This window comes from Haliotis rufescens, unplaced genomic scaffold (assembly GCF_023055435.1).
Source record: "Haliotis rufescens isolate VD_foot unplaced genomic scaffold, xgHalRufe1.0.p SCAF_12, whole genome shotgun sequence".
Lineage (NCBI taxonomy): Eukaryota > Metazoa > Mollusca > Gastropoda > Lepetellida > Haliotidae > Haliotis > Haliotis rufescens.
Genome location: NW_025963802.1, coordinates 9,214,951 through 9,233,359, shown reverse-complemented (window position 1 = coordinate 9,233,359; position 18,409 = coordinate 9,214,951). Strand labels below are relative to the sequence as shown.

Sequence of the window (18,409 nt, the reverse complement as noted above, 5' to 3'; positions counted from 1 at the left end):
TGGATGGAGTATAGTCATTTCCATTGCCATGCACTCACCTATTCGCGAACACCTGGTGTCTTCACCATTTGATAGTAAGTCATAAGCACATGCTTAGGATATACTCGGAATCGTACAACGGACTTTGCCTTCAGAAGGGATTTCTAATGGCTATAGAAAAGGTTTTGTTACGTATATTTATGCGAAAACTATCAAGTTTCCAAATCCAATTACCAGACAACGGTTAAAAAATTAACGCAACACTCTTTACGTAAGCTGTAAGAGTCAGTAAACACATGGCTTGTGACCGTACCTTTGGCCCGTCACTTTCATTGTTTATCGCATCTGGCAGCGGCAGCCATGTTCTAATATGTCGACTGACCTGAGAAAACCCGCGACCGAGATGGAGCCAAACAAATGGAATGAACTCCGCTATGCAACAAGGCATATATCTTCTTAATCTACGTAAGTCTGATGTGCTAAGTCAAAAGGGAGCTAGCATTTGTCACCGACAATGCCCTGTGCGATAATTCCCTCGAGACTAGCACACTGTGCGGAGCTTGAAAAAAAGGAAGAATGTCCAAAACCAATGTTAGTGTACTAAACTCGTCGTCGTGCAAAGCATTAGCCAAACGGCAATGTTTGGAGTTTTTGCAATATTCTGTAAATCTTTCACACAATCATTTATATCTTATTTTTTCGACATTCTTTTGTGTCGTACGAAAGAAGAGCATAATTTATATCCTCCGTGTTGTTGGTTTGGATTGGACGTAATGCTTAAGATCTGTCCTTCTTTCCATTAGAAACGTAGTGCTTCTAACTTCAAAAGGACTCTGACGTTTAGATAGATTGAACGCAGGTCAAAGAACAAGCCCTTGGGTCTATTCAGTATGCTAAAATAAAGTCATATATATTAATCATGGTCTTAAAGATATATTAATCTTTTGTTGCACAAGCGTATTAAATTAAGAAAAGCATTTTAGAATTTTAAAACGGTTTTCGTTGGAGTTTCTTTAACTTCAAAGATATTAATTGTGTTGTTTTCAATATTCTCATTTGTAACATGAGGAGAAACATCCACAAGAGCTCGGAATGTTTTATTGAATGATGCAAGTGAATTCGGCGCAATGTCTTCGTTATTGCTTCGGACAAGCAGCAGTTGTTGTTGTAGCAGTTGTTGTAGTAGTGTTGGCGGTGGCGGTAGAAGTGGCACTTTGTTGTTGTTTGTTGTTTATCATTTAAACCGCCGCACTCAGCAATATTCCAGCTCTATGACGGGGGTCTGTAAATAATCAAGTCTAGACCAGACAGTCTAGTGATTGACATCATGAGCATCGATCCACGCAATTGGGAAAAGGTGACATGCATCAACCAAGTCAGCGAGCCTGACCACCCGATCCCGTTAGTCGCCTCTTACGACAAGCAAAGTCGCCGTTTACGGCAAGCATGGGTTGCTGAAGACCTATTCTACCCCGGATCTTCACGGGATGGTTGTGGCAGTTGCAGTAGTTGTGGTAGTAACAGTAGTTGTTGTAGTAACAGTAGTTGTGGTAATAACAGTAGTTGTGGTGGTAGTAGTGGTAGTGGTAGTGGTAATAGTTGTTGTAATGATAATAATTGTAATACTTGCAGTAGTAGTGATAAGAATTTACTTGCCACAGGTTCAGTGACTTCTAGTTATGTCTGCCCGCAGTGCAGTAATTGACGTTGACGCATAACTCTTGTCGGTCTTCGTAATTATCCAAGCGTTAGCGTCTAATAAACCATTCAGACACTCCTCATTTCATTCGTTTAAGGAAACCCTTACGTTAAGGAACTCTTACGTGTTTAAACGACGCCGAGATAATTTCTGCACGGGGCTTCAGTAACCGTGCAAGCCCGTGTACAAAGATTGGTTGGTTGGTTTGTTGTTTAACGCCGCACTCAGCAATATTCCAACTATATGACGGCGGTCTGTAAATAATCGAGTCTGGACCAGACAATCCAGTGATTAATATCATGAGCATCGATCAACGCAATTGGGATCGATGACATGCATCAACCAAGTCAGCGAGCCTGACCACCCGAACCCGTTAGTCGCCTTTTACGACAAGCATAGTCACCTTTTACGGCAAGCATGGGTTGCTGAAGACCAATTCTACCCCGAATCTTCACGGGACCCGTGTACAAAGAGGTAGCGTTTGTCCTGGCCTATGGTGGTGGTGCTGATCGTGACGCCTAGTCCTCACTTATGGTGTGTTTGGCACTGGAATGGTTCTGTGGAGCGCTGTTGCGTTTTAGATCTCACCATCTTTCATGACCGGTAGAACAAAACACGTTTCCAGAATGGCATTGTATGCATAAACGACCTGACGAGGAATGTTTGTGGTTTGGAAAGAGCCACTGTTTTCATCGCTATTCCTTGAATTCCTGCGGCCTGTCATGGAATGACACGATTGGTCGCGATTGGAATCATCGATAAGATCAGCGCCCCCTGTTCAGGATTTTGCCCGTGTCCCTATCTTGTCCTCATCTTAACTGGTTCCACCTATGGTATGCACTACACGCATTGTGCATGTGTTTATATTAGTATGGACAGGAACTCAGTCTTGGTCTCAATGCTATACCCACGTCTCTAAGGCTTCACCCCTGTTGAATACACTCGCAATCGTTTGTAACTGGTTCCATTGTTGATACGCGCAGTTATGTGCCTTTGGTCTTCTACATATATATGATAGAGGGGACCCAGTTGAAGGGGGCGTGCGCTTCGTACCAGCTGGTACCGTGCTGACATGCGTATTCGCCTGGCACCGGTAGCCAGGAAGCAAGTCTATGTCTACAGACAGTAATGTTATCAGTCAACGCTAACCAGTTACTAATTACCCAGCGCCATGTCGATATGTACACATGGAGTCCGGAAATGAACATGCCCTGGTGTCGACGGCTCCCACTTGGGGGTATGCTCTACCGGTCCCTCCCGACAACTCTCTTCACACCTCACCCCTGCCGCGTCAACCTACCTCCCTAACGCCCGCCCCTCAACACACACGCCAGCAGTCATACCTGACCACCTGGTACCGTCAGACCCGGACCCGCTGCGAATAGCTCGGCCTTGGACATCAAGCATCTTGTTTTTCAAAAGGACGACCGACTTCAAGCGTCTCTTTGTCTTTTCTCGAAGAGTCTGTTCCAAGCTCCTGATACAAGGGTGTCAGCTGACGATGCCATTCCGGGTTCGAATCTCAAGAAAAATGAAGTAAAAATGTACATTTAGGATACAAAAAAGGCACAACCATCCCCACAGCGCCTTTACAGTGGTATCATTAGACCGTATGTCAGCCACTGTCAACTCAGAACATATCGTGTTCACTTTGCTAAGCTACGTCTCAGTGACCACAAACTAAACACAGAATTAGGAAGACGCTCCGGGCCTCCAGTACCTTTAAATCAAGGCTTTGTTCTTATTGTGCCATCCTTGAAGATGAAGAACGCTATATATTACACTTAGCCAAACATAATAACCAAATGTCCCTTCTATATAAAGTGCTAGACAAAGACTATAATGATTATAGACAAATTGATGAAACGTATTTATTCATATACGTTATAGCAAATAATGACGTCATCACCATAAATAAAAAACAAGGTTACAACTTCCGACAATAATGTACCAAATTATCTGTCTAACAAAGATATATATGTATGCACGTGTATGTATATATCGTATATTTTTTCCTTTACTTCTCTGTAAATATGCTCTAAATGTTAATGTATAAATGTCAAATGATTGTGGGTATGTCTACAAAATTGCCTCTGTTCCGTAATGGAATGGGGGTTTTTTGCAATAAATATATCTTATCTTATCTGGTACTGGTAATATAGGAACATGTAAAGTTCTAAAATTCGATACTCTTTAATGGGGTTAGCTATAGGAAATACCATTCCTGATAATGTGATTGGTCAGAAACCCTGCTGTGTATAGTAACGTAATGGAAGAATGTCGCTGAACCAATGCGAATGCTGATTTGAAAATATTTTTGGTCGAAAACTAATTTTCTGAACATACCGAGCTAACACTTCCATTCCAGCAAACACTGTTTGTTAATTCCACAACCAAGTGACCAAATATCTGCAATGCCCCACGTCCGCGGAAAGAATCCACTACTCAATATACGAAATTCACAAACTGTCAATTTGGCCGAAAACACGCCATCCCCGTAGCCTCTCCGTTTCAGAACAAGACAATTGAATGTATTCGTAGTGTGAAGGGTTCTATTGACATCGGGGCTTGTTGTAAAACACGATCCCAGATCAATGAATGATTTGACATTGAAGAACGCATTCTCACATGTTCACATTCAGTTAAAGCCCGTGCACACCCAGTCGTCTTTTGATGACGTTATTACCACAATACGCCTTTCAAATTGAGTCAGTGAGTTGGGTTTAACAGTTTTCAGTTATATCCCTGGGCATTTCGGAGATAAATAAATCCCAAGTATCCTATGCCTGTAAACCGACCAAAGAGGATCGGGTGCTTACTGTTAAATAGTTAATGCTGAGTTGCATGCGACAGTCGGATGCGTGTAATTATTCCCAATATCTCTAAGTGTTGTCCTAGCTGCAGCGTTTTCACACTTTACAAACTTCTGCAACGCAATTCTACAGGGATCATATTCAGTTGTTTTTTTCCGATCGATATTCATTTTTTGTCGGATGACACGGAGAGATAATTCTGTTACAAACGTGTATCTAATTGAAACGTGAGATGCCTTAAGGGGACATGACCTACCCAAAGGGACACAGTTCTACAAAACGCAGCTCAAATTTCGGGTGTGCGCGACGGATGCACCACTGGAGTACCATGGCTCGGGCACATCGTCGACACCAGGAGATTCAGGGGGGTGAGACCTGGATGTGAATTCCGGCATAATAAATGCACGTGCGGCACTATGCAGATTAAAAACATTCTGACATGTCAGCGCTTGAATAACACACAGATTGTCCTTGTGATAATTACATGTTTTGCACTTAATTATTGTGTTCGTTAAAATGCATCAATATTGATGTTGACTTAATGCGTATTATTGCTATTCCCACTCAGTTACTGTGGCGACAACACAGGTCATCTGTTGTGCATGGCGTGTGATGTGCAGGACAGACGCAATACGTCACAGGCCAGCGTTACATGAACAATCCATCAAACGCCTATTGGCCTATTGATACCAAATGTATAGTGATTAACTCAAAGAGTATAGTTTTACGCCGGCATTAGCTCTATTCCAGCAATATCACGGCGGGGGGCACCAGAAATGGGCAACTCACATTGTACCCATGTGGGGAATGGAATAGTCTTTGAGGGGATTCTGGGTAATATCTGAACCGCAGTACCTATGTTTGTCGTTAGAAACGATAATTCACATGTTTGTCGTGTTCATATTCCATTATTTATAAACCCTTGTGATATTGCTGACAGCGAGTTATTCTCCTTGTCTGGATTCTGTCTGTCGATATAAAAGCGCACAGATAGCTGCGCATGCTAACAGTGAAACCAGTCTACCCTCCATGCACCCTCCCAGCTATTGCCATGGGCGGATACAGAGGGGGGTGCGGGGGTGCGGGGCCGCACACCCCCCACCCCCCACCCCACCCCCTTTTTTTATTTCGAAAAAAATCTTTATTTCTGTATAAATTACCACCAAAGACAATAAATAGATCTTAATTGTGCACCCCCCTTTTAAAAAAAGCTGTATCCGCCCATGTATTGCCCACCCCTTGTAAAACCCACATACCCAGGGTAACTTGTCTCTGGATACCTACTAAGCTACAGAAGCTAGAGAAAACATTTAAAAAGAATTCCAACTCAAGTCTAGAATGATTTGACAAGTCTAGATTAAGAATTAGGAATTAACGGATTTTATCATTTATATTTTCTAGATATATAATTATAAAGATAACTTTATTTCTGGGACTTAATGTCAGTCTACTGGATACCCTCCCTCCCAACCCCCTCCCCCACAATACGAGACCCAGCTCTTCCGTTTTGTTTACAACCCCAGTTGAGGTTTGTAAAGGTTAAGTGTCATAGCATTTGACTGTGTCAGTTTAAGGTCTGTAACGACTGACTAACCTATTGTGTCTGTTTGTTCCTCGTGGCCTCGAATGTAAACAGTTTGTGTTATGGCAGGAGTGTGTGTCAGGCTGGAGGAGGGGGAGACAAGATTCAGGAGACGGGGGTAAGAAGACGACGACCCTGGGAGAGGCCTGGGTAACTTCTGCAGTGGGTCGGGTCGTGTCAAACAAGTCTACTCTTTTGTATACTCAGATCTGCAGCGTTTCTGAACTTACCCGTAACGTTCATTCCTTTCAACATTATCTCCCGAAAGTTGTGGTACAGTAAACTACGGTTATAACGAACACGCTTATAACGAACTGACGGATATAACGAACTTACTTTTTTGTCCCGACTATTTGCTGTTGTTATGCTGTATATATCCGTATAACGAATTACGGTTATAACGAACTAAAATTAGTAGTTCCTTTGGGTTCGTTATAACCGTAGTTTACTGTTTATCTTAGCGCAGCGGTTAATGTTTCCTATTGTAACAGAGATGTTCCGGGTTCAATTCCCTAAACAATATGGTGGTTCTACTTCTGGCGGGGATGATTTTATTAAAAACGATCACATTTCATTTAGGTCTAGTGGTTAAGTGCTCACTCGTTTCCTTAAAGACCGGGTTCAATTCCCTACGTGGGTACAATGTGTATTGTTCATTTCTGGTGTCTCCCGCCGCGATATAATTGGCATATTGCTAAGTTCGGGGTTGAACATACTCCCCAGCCTCTATCTCTTGTATACGTACAGACGGTGTAAACACTGAAACGCTTCTACAAAATATACATGCCCACGCTGCTGCAAGCTCGATATATTTGCTTAATCTGCCACAGCCATATCCATTCAAACCTCACACCGCACTAACACAACGTTTCGTCACTGGTAATGGCAATCCACTTTGATTCCGTTCATAAACACACAAATGAAACAGTCTCCGGAGACGGCCGAAATTACCCGAGCTCTGTTTTCGGACACATAAGTACAGCTCCACGCGGATCTCGTTCCATGCCAAAAGGCCATCACTCACTTATCGCTAGGTAATTCCTCTCAGATGTTCTATATCCAAGTTATGTCATGACAGAATGACGAATAGTCACTATCGTGGAAGCCGATTACTCGCTTGATGAGAACTCCATTAGCAATGATCATGACGGGATCGTTATGACATCTTACCATTGTGTGGCTTTCCTCGAGTTGCGGAGGTATCTAGTTATGCCATTATGGAATATTGCCCTCCTACTCTGAGTTATATAACTGCCACTTGCTGCCACTTGCGGTTAATACACTCTGGCTGGCATATGGCAATTTATAACTCCGGTCGAAAAGTCTGAGTTGCACTTTTTACGCTGCTGTTAACATGGATTTCCAGACGAGTATTCGAGTGTATTGGTGATATACACTAAGTTATATGAAGGGTTATAATTCCAGACAGGGTTATACTATTTAGATTTCTTTTAACAGGATTGCAATTCAAGTTAATACTTTGATGATGTACACTGAAAACAAGATATTTGGCGGTATAAAACTCCAGTCGAAAAGTGTGATATGTACTTTTTAGACTTCTTTTAATATGGGTTGCAATGTTTGTTTGCTTGTTGTTTAACGCCGCATTCAGCAATATTCCATCTATATGACGGCGGTCTGTAAATAATCAAGTCTGGACCAGACAATCCAGCGATTGACATCATGAGCATCGATCCACGCAATTGGCATTCGATGACATGCATCAACCAAGTCAGCGAGCCTGACCACCCGATCCTGTTAGTCGGGTATTTTGGTGATGTATACTGACAATACGTTAATTTGAAATCGATAAATCGTATAAGACATAACCTTGAAGCACCGGGGAGATACTCATGGGCATGAGGTCACATTTCGGCATTCCAACTGAGGTTCGATGGTACCTGGGGCTTCGCGTTAACGAGGTTTAAATGTTCATGTATTTGATGTCTGTTAAAACTGAGGACAATATGATCTCTCTCGGGTTGTGTTTTTCACTAATGCAGCCAGCAAACGTCTGTGGGTGAATGTATGACACTGTGATAACCCTTCAAAGGACATCATCGATAATCCGGGGTATTATATCACCATTCTATCATTCTAAATACCCTCGACTCATTCGTTACCACAGCGTCGTTCAGGAAGTGACGTCACCTTACCAGTGTAATTGGATTGGACGACTATTTTTAGCGTTGTGGTTTTTCGAATCGGACTCCAAAAGCCATGGGGAGAATGTGTCCAGTCTGGTTCCCTGAGTATGTTGCGCTGGCGCTACACTCATACCCAGGGAACCAGGCTGGAATGTAAATGTGTCCATTTATCGTTTTGAAAGGGGATATAATACACTTGTTGCGGAGGATGTTTCAAGGAGTCGCCACCCCGAGTCTTTTGGACAACTAATACCCAATTAACTCATATTGACCACAAGTATGGACATTTCCTTTGATGTTCGGACATCATAGTGTTTTTCTCCGTGAATACGGTTTATATTGAACAATGTGCCTAACGAGGTTTCTTCAAAATGAAAGAAGACTAGCGTCCAATTAGGTACCACCACACATCGTTAGAGTATCTATTGAGCACTTCACCTGTGAGGTCCAGCGTTCGACCCTCTCAATACACTTCCTGCTGATGGCGGACAAACACGCCTTGTCAGTTCGAGTGTCTCCTGTGTTTGCCGTAGTAATACCGCCATTAGTTTCATATCGGTATATTTGTTAACATGACTGGTTTTGTCTGACCGTCAATCAGTCTGTCAGTCTGTCAGCTATCTGATACTGAGCTCGGTCATTGAGCTGTACAGACTCGAGTGGATGGGTTAATGAGAGGGGTCAGCGTGTTGACCCTAGGGGCGGGATTAGTTTGGTGTTGTACTGTTAGATGGCCAGCAAGTGAACTGACCTGTGGTATGGATATTGCTCCTTGTAGGGGTAGGTAGACTTGCACAAGTCTCTAAGGCAATAATTATTTTTTTAAATCATAAGTTCTAGATTATGTAAATAATAAGAACAATGTGCCTCTATAAGAGACAGGACTGTCCACATATCTAGACTTGCATATTAGGAGGATAGAACAACTACACCTCCATCGACTTTTCTTTCAGTACAGCCTTGGAGCAAGGCTAAGGGGTGGGTTGCAGGCATCTTCCCGAGGCAAGTGAGTTAACTGACTATAAACTGGACTTTTAAAGTCAGTTAACTCTCTTGCCTCGGGAAGATGGGTTGTAGGTAGGGATTCGGTTAGGTTCTAGGCTATAGGCTTTCGATATAAATACAATTATAAAAGTCAAGAAGCTAGGTGGAAGTGTACGATTTTAAAATGCCCCATGTCAGTTCAGTTTACGGGTCTAAAAATCATTTTCACTTTGTGAGAAATTTAAAACGTGTTTACTTCTTTTTTTAAAACACAATAAATGTGACAAATGAAACCCTGCATGAAATGTTCATGACATTTCTGTTAAGATATATTGAATGCTGACAAAAATCGAGCATTTACTGTATTGATCCGAGTCGCCATGTCGGGCAGCGGATCAGAACAAGTACCCAGTGCTCACGTGTGTTCGAGTAGGGTCATAAATGGGGATCGGTTGGTCAAAAAGCGATGTCAGTCAATTTTACGTCGCGATGTTGTTGGGGTGGTGCTGTTTATATCGTAAACCTTATTCCACTCGCTACAGCTGAGATATTGAACACTGTGGTAACTTACTCATTCACTGACTCACTACAAAACATAACTGATAAATTGCTGACTACAGGATAAACCCTTCTCACTCACTCACTCAATCAATCAATCACTATATCCCATGTTGCTGACTACATTCTTCCACCCTTACCAAAAGTGTTTTGTTGAAGACCTTCAGGTTTTAAGCTAGACTTGCACAGACCTCTAAGGCTTTAAATCATAATTCATAGATTATATAAATAACAAGACACGTTATTCCAATAAAATCTTTGTACTGTCCGCTTATCTAGACTTGCCTATTACAAGGAAAGAATGACTATATATCCGTGGACTTATTATTCAGTAGACTTGGGGCAAGGCTAGTTTTAACCCAGATCCATGTTCCCAGATCCACACAAGAACATGAGATCGGCCTTGATATATTTTCCGACGGATTGGGCCGAGGTGGTCGCCCCCCGCACGCACCTGGTCCATATGCCGATTGACATTTCCCACTGTGTATTCAGTTCGAGTTGATTAACATTCACCACCAGTTTGTCTGTCTAAACAAGCCCACTGCGGGACATACCACCCCCTGGGGAACGAACTCGACACGGAATGAACGTGCAGTTAGTATACACAAACACCTCTCAGCTTGACCCAATCAGGTGCGACTGCTGAAAGATACCGGACACCTGCTTGACCACAGAACCCGGATGTCCAGAAGTTGACTTGATTCCAAATCAACAGAACATTGGGTGGTGTTTGGAAGCTGGACGAACCAAACAGGGTCGGAATTAATCAGCTTTCTTTGATCTTCACGTGCTGGGAGTTACGTCATAGAACTAATTTGATTGGTCAGAAGGTCAGATCTGTTCTCACTGACCGCTCAAATGGCCGCACACGGAAATTGCATTCCGTTGTGGGTCGGCGTTCATAATTGCACGGGTCAAATCACCCCCACGAGAACTGGAACCAATGGCCGCCTCAAAAGCAAATTTAATTTGGGTAATATTTCTATAAGACTCTAGGTGTTCCGAGTTATCTCTGTAATCAGTCTAACGTGGAGATCGCATTAAAGTTTCACGAGAGGATGACCACTCACGTTCATCCTTGTGTAGATTTTAGCCAGCCAATGTCCTGCCGGGATCGTGTACTGGCCTGTGTGTGATATCAGAAACTGGTATACAAATGTGGTATTTGCAGTATCAATATTGAAAAAACAAGTATAAGAGCTGGTAGTTATGGTACCAATATACAGTATGATATCAGAAAACATACACGATACTTATGGGTGTTATTTTAAATTACAATAGATCCGAAAATGTGCTCGACACCAGTATAAGATAAGATAAGATAAGATAATATTTATTGCAGAAACGTTCCATTACGGGACAGATGCAATTTTAAAAGACAAGACATTATGATTTATATATACATATATACAGACATATATAATTTACATTCCTGTAGACACATACAGAAACAAAATAATCAATATTATATATTTTTATACATAAAATGTCAACGGTTGATTATGAAAGGGTATTTATTGTTTGAAATTATAGATGTGGAAACAAATGCAGTTGATATTGACTGCTTCATTATTTGATAGGATGTATTGAAATAATTTGTCTTCATGACTGTGAACATTTACATTTACATTTTGTCTGGATAGTTTTTCAAAGAGTATATTTCTTTCTCGAGTGTGTTTAATGCAGTGAAGTAAGTAATGTTTTTCGTTATCAATGATTGAACATGTAGAGCATAGCCTCTGATGTAGTGGGGTTGGTGGCTTTGTGTGTCTTCCAAGTTCAATATTTAACTTATGGTTACTTAATCTTAGTTTAGAAAAGTGGACTCGATATTTTTTTACTTTACAGTGACTGAGATAGGGTTCTAATTTTATTTCATTTTTAACTATCCTATATGTCCTAAGTTTGTTTCCTGTGCCTCTTGTTGTATTTACATCTTGAAGAGATTCCTTGAAGAGGGAGTTGAATTTAGATTTGATTTTCTCTTTGAATATTGGTGATAGGAGAGCTGAAATACTCAAATTGTGTTTTCCTAAGAATAGATTTAGCTGGTATACCCATCCTAATCGTTTTTTCACCAAATATGTACTTTCTGTAAAAGCGTTCTGAAGTATTATGTTTTTGGAAGAACAGACATGGTGATAAAAATTTGCTATTTTGATTAATACTGTGTAGATAAGGGGGTAGAGTCCTAGTTCACCTCGGCTTGCCCAGTTATGTGTTGTTTTGTTGACACCTAATATGGATTTACAAAATTTGAGCTGCAGTTTTTCGGGGATAAATGAATCAAAGTTGTTCAGGAGGATTGATTCTACACCCCAGATTTCACTAGTATATATCAAATTAGCAGCACACAAAATTATTCTCCCTACAACTAAATATCCATAACATCTCTATAAAAGCATATCATTTCGTAAAATGATAAATGTAACTCAAGTACCATGATTCTACGAGCGATGTATCAAGAAATTAATATTTTGTAAATCCCCCAAATATTGGCTAATATTGTTCGAAGAAATCGCTACGTCTTTTGTGCTTACGGTTGTCTGAGTGGCGATACGAGGCACAAATTACTATTTTCTGATACAAATTTGGCTATAGGAAGAAACTAACCTTCTGTTGAGGTTCACGAGAACATGAAGAGCTGATGGGCCGAGTATTGGATAATCTGTGATGAGAAAAAATAGCCTCAGCATTTACAATAAATAAATAATTGTTCACTGATCATTCTGGGGTCCTAAAATGCTTCCAAAACTTATGGTTTGGTCCATTCCTTTAGATAAAGTGTTTGTCTCTAACAAAAAAATCAAACATACACTACCCCCACACCAACCCTCAACCATATTATAACCTGATCGGTCCCTATACCACTATGCACATCTATGTCGATGGGGTGATGCGGTGTTGTTATGTCTGAGACTAAGTATATGAGGCTAAAGACAACCAAAAGACACGTTGACCTTTTTGAAATATTAAAGAGCACGAACATCGTCATTAGACTTATACCTTTCATGACATACTTGTTGTAGCAGTAAATTCATATCTTATGACCAGTAACAATTGTGTTATAAAGAACAATTGGTACGTCGGGACTGATCTTAGGGTTTAAGTATTTACCGTTAAGATTACAGTTCCTAATCCGACTGCGATTGCAGATAGATCTTGTGATAGACATTATTCGGATCGCCTACAAACCTCACGGGATCACGTGGCACTCGAGCATGCGTGCACATGCGTGGTATGTATTAGTGGTTATGGAAAATAGAGTAAGCTTCTAGAACTAATCCTTATGAGCGATGAATTGATCATAATTTGTATCGGTTTTATTAGCGTTTCTTGATGTTGATGTTCGTACCCGGGTACAGTAGTGTTATATAATTCTCTGTCTCTACCTTGCAGTCTTCAAGTCTGGCCTGGGAATTATACATACTCAAGACTTCATCGGGAACACCATCAGCTTCTGGTATGTCGTACATTTATTTTCCTTACAATATTTATTCGCTTCAAATGGCACGATGTCCCGTGAAGTATTTCATCCGTTTGACAAATGGTAAGATGTGGGAATTGTTTCACGTCCATGCCACTGTTTCAAGTATATTTATTTCAGTTGTTTAGAGTGAATGAGTGAGTATGGTTTCACGCCGCTTTCAGCAATATTTCAGCAATATTCCAGCAATATCACAGCGGGAATGGTGTGCCAATGCTAGCAATGGAACCCGGGGCGTCGGCATGACAAGCGAACGCTTTAACCACTTGGCTACCCGACCGCCCCAAGTTGTTTATAGTTTCCGTCATATTTTTGGAATATTTCATATTCAATGTTCAATCAACTTGCTCTTAAGTGAAACAGTCGTTAGTAATTACAGCACAGGTTTATCTAACATACTATACAAGACGTACGTAGGAGACAGGTGACCCGGTCGTCGAAGGTGCCGTAATTCGGTGTGCAGAGTTATGTCCCTTAGGCTTGTCAGAATCCTATTATTATTGGTTCGAATTCTCGATTCGCCCTGATTTTGTAACTAGGTTTGTCAGCACCTTACCCGTGCTCATGGGTTTCCTTACAAATTAAGCTGGCACGCCGTGATCTAACTGAAATATTATTCAAGGCGGCGTAAAACCTAACGTACTCACTCACTCGTGACTATTGAGATCGATATGTAAGGGTACAGTGCAGCTTGCTGGTTAGCCTAGCTGTATACCTACTCACTTGCTACAGCAACTAATCAATATTTACAACACTAAATGTTTACCTTATTTTCTGAAAGTCGAAAAACAATGAAAGAAACGAGTTGTTTCATCTCGACATTTCGAAACAGCGGACAGTAATAGATTAATAAAGTCCGTTAATCCCGACAGTACTGATCCCTAAATCGTTGTGATTCATCGTTCTCGGGATTACTTTGGTTTCGTTGATAAAGTTCAAACCTGGAAAGAATGTTTCAAAAATATGCAAATATCCAAGATTTGTGTTTTCACCTGATCCGACTCAGAAATAATTGTTTGAGAGGCATTACTTAGAAGTTGGCGGATGACAAGATAGACACAATTTTATGGATAACAACTTCTTTAATACTATAAAAAGCGACGTCCTTCATTCAGTCTTGCTTGACAACGGTATAAGGATCTATACCGAAACGTCGCTTTTTACAATATTTAAGAAGTTGTTATCCATAAAATTGTGTCTACCTTGTCAGAAATAATGAAATTCGTGAAATTGTAAATTAAACATTATTTTTTATGTACATACATTTTTATACAACCAATATCTTGAACTGTAGTTCTAAAGTCGTTGCTTAGCGACCTGAGTTTAAATAAATCTCAGTTCAGTTGTAATATACTTTACATCTCAAAGTTATAATACTACTTTATTAAATAAAACACTTGAGCAAATGAGGCAATTTGGCATGTATTGTCCAATAGATTGCCACTGAGTTGTTAAATGAAAATTCGATTCTTTTAAGTCTAATCAGGTTAATTTACCTTGATCTGCATCGCCGCCGTTGCCCGGTCATTTGATGGACCAGAGAGAGCCGCCCGAGTAATACCATCTGTTCCTTTAATTAACGATAATTAACAAATATACACCAAACAGAGCGGTATTGTTGAAATTCGATACAGTCGACTTCACGTGACTATAAACATGAAAACAATATGTAGGAAATTGGATATAAAGTTTCAGTAGTCATAGCATTGTCACTGTACAGATTTAATGCATGTAATTACTACTGCATGTTGGGAAGGGGAGTCCACTGGGATTGTCCTTCAAAGGAAATATAATCCGAGTTATAGATAAAAGTGGCTGAATTTGGGAAGTATAGTACACGATTTAACAAATAATATCTTGCCTTAATCTTTACAATTAGGGTTTTGTGTTTATTGAAATAGATATTTGTTTAGAATTACGTCTGTGAATATGAACGCAGGAAACTGTGGCTTGATAAATGACGTGGTATGTTATTAATTAATGTGTTAATAAAAGTAACGTTTGGAACATGATTCATCCTTTCTCTATCTTTTTTCATTGTGCGTAATAAAAAGAACAGTATATTTCGCCCGTATCTGCTAAATTATACCTATTACTAGTCATTAAAAGCTTAGTTCGTCAAAGACGACTATCTGTGGTATATTTCCCTGAGCCAATCAGATTACAGAGTGTAATCCAGTGCGGTACGGTCGTATATGCTGCTGAAATTCGATCATTCAAGATAATTGATATGGCACAATTATAAAAGTAATGTGGTGGATAATTGTGTAAAAAATCCGAAACTGCAACAAATGATCATTTTTACACAACGCATTTATAAGCATCTCCAATCACTTATGCCGTGATGGGTTTCTGAAAGTATTTTTAAAAAACAATGACATTTTGTTGTTGTTTTCCATCGTATGATCAAATAAGAAGTAATTATTCTTCGTTTCATGGTAATGTCGGATCCCAGTCCTACTTATTAATGCGCCTTATTGTGAGGGTGTGTCACTGTGCCAAGTGTAGTGTTCCGGCAATTACGAAAATCAAATGTATTATGTAAATTCCAAACTCAAACCATATCAGATAATAGAAACAGCAAGCGAATCAATGAGAGTAGCTAGTTTTTATGCTATCCAACAATTATGATAGTCCCTCGTCGCCATGATATGTGTAATAATTTGGGATTTTTTTCTAATCTGCCTTTGTAAAAAAATCATCATGTGAACTAACGGAAGTAAGGATTCCTCAAGGTACAATTATTATTTCCCGAAAAAGGATCAACATACACTTCACGAAAAAAACATCCTCTGGGTAATATTGTTAACGACCTACCTGTGATACAGCGTTCTCACTTACGACAGCTATATATTCGACCCGTGAGCGCCCCGAAAAAGTCAATTGCTTTTGTTAAATGAAGCCTTGACAGATATGTCCAGAAACTGGTTCTTTAGATCCTTATTTTTCTCCAGGTCGACAGAATGTCACATTCCATTTTCCTCTATTCATTGATAACCCTTCAGGAAGAGGCTCAAGTGTCGAGATTGCATAACAAATATGGCGGCCAGGGTCTTTGAGCTCTATAACGACCCCCGTCTGACCTTTATAATTCCCCAAATAGCAATTCGTCATGACAAATGAGGAACAAAAAACACTTCTTTTAAAATTGTAACTATTTAGCTTTCAAATGCATCACAGTTTAAAGTGTCGTAGACTTTGTTGGAAGGAGCCTTTGAACGAAGACCAACATAGCGATTTGACCCGGACATTCCCGAACTGTCTCGCTTACATCCGACATGTAAAGGAAGATCGTATCTCTGTTAGGAATTATGGTCAAATTTATCAATAATGACACCTAGCGTAATTGTGTTTCTCGAAATTTATGAGACAAACGTCATCTGGCGACAACTTAGGGAATCTGACTCTTTGGTTGACAAACATTCTTATTGATAGTCTTCTCTTTAACAAGCTTTCGAGGAGTGAGAACTTGATACAATCGCTGTTGACTACCAGGCTTTTCTCTTTGCACTTTTTTCTTTGTCGGAAATGCGAGTATAAGACCGTACAGAAATGTGTGATTCCTTGAGACCCCAAACGTACGGAATGGAAATATTGACCTTTATTCATACTATCGATCTACGTTCGATTAATTTATCGTTCTCTAAGCAACGACAATGTCTGATGTTGAACAAAGTAAACCAACAGAAACATATTTTTTTAATTGTCTTACGCCGCACTCTGCAGTATTCCAGCTATATGATAGCAAGCTGTAAATAATCAAGTCTGGACCAGACAATCCAATGATTACCATCATGAACATCGATCCACGTAATTGGGATACGATGACATGCATTAAGCATGGTCGCCTTTTTACTGCAAGCATGGGTTGCTGAAGACCTATTCTATCCCGGATCTTCACGGGTCAGAAACAGAAGTGAATCAGGTAGCATGCATATAGTAAATGTTTGTCACATTTGACATATTATCGGTTGATTGACATTGCGTGTAATGGTATAATATTCTTGATATGTCTTGAGCTCCGTTTATGTCTTCCCTGACGTCCGCGCAATCACAAATGTCTTCTCCGACGTCCGCGCGTCGCGTCTACGTGCAGTAATATATTATCACGATGACATGATTGGTTATAAAGGCCTCCTTACAACTACTATCTAAACAATGTATTACTATACACAATTTACAACTTTCAGAATGTGTGTAGCCATAAGCTGTTATCGGTAAAAAAACAAAAACAACAGATGATCATGTGAGGATAATCAACTAAAATACTCATTTAGTACATAATCCTTAAATAAATAGGGCTTTGTTTCAATTTCATTTCATGGCAGAAGCGTTATATCGCCCGCCCCGTAGCTTTCGTAACTGTATTTACGGTGTAACCGAATACGCAATCTATTTAACACGAGGCATACATCACCACTGAAGAAACGGGGTGCCTTTCGAATGAGCCGTTAAGAAAAGATAAGATTTCTTTAACTGCAGATAGAGTGCTAAGTGCCAGCAATTACATTTAACGTTGTCGTTCTGGATGTTTGTTTGGGTAAGGAGATATTTATTCAAATAATCTACGGGAAATCTCGACTATATTTACGTTCAATTTAAAGATTAGCGTATTTGTCTAATCTCTGTCAATGTATTTCTCTTTCAAGATTAGGGGAAAGTTGAAACGTTTAAAGATTGAATAACATATGCATGCTGTTGTGTTAGACCGTAAAAATGGTTTTTATCAGAACCTTATTTTCCGAATGTCCATGTACAGGTTGTAACATTATACCCAATTTTCTCATTAGGCAGCACTTAAAACAAATCCCGCAACCACGTGGTACTTTCAGTCAAGAAAAGATAACCCGACCGCCAATATCCGGATAATCTGGATATTCAAAGAACCAGTGTTAAAACTGGTATTTTTACCGTACAAAATCGAAGGTTAGTGATCATCCTGGAAAAAACATCGTTTTTAAAATTTCCGCATTGTGATGATAAATATTTTTCTGCCTAAATTGCCATAAGTCTTTCTGAAACAGTGCACCGTTTCTGTCGTGAGAGTGTTAGGAATCTGAATAGATCAGCCCAATGGGATTGATCAGGTAGAACGAACCACGTGACTGATATCTAGAACAACGTGTGACGTAGAGGGCCGATGGGGAGGAGCAATCT

General features: G+C 40.1%; 1 protein-coding gene across 2 annotated transcripts in view; it reads left to right on the top strand.

The window, feature by feature from the left end:
- The window catches only part of LOC124143892 (fibroblast growth factor receptor-like 1), a 115,096-nt gene that overhangs the window by 29,571 nt on the left and 67,116 nt on the right, over positions 1-18,409 (top strand). For both annotated transcript variants that reach the window (XM_046513054.2, XM_046513053.2), the window contains exon 2: positions 13,165-13,228. The gene's annotated coding sequence lies outside the window, so the exon portion shown is untranslated. The remainder of the gene's footprint in view (positions 1-13,164; positions 13,229-18,409) is intronic.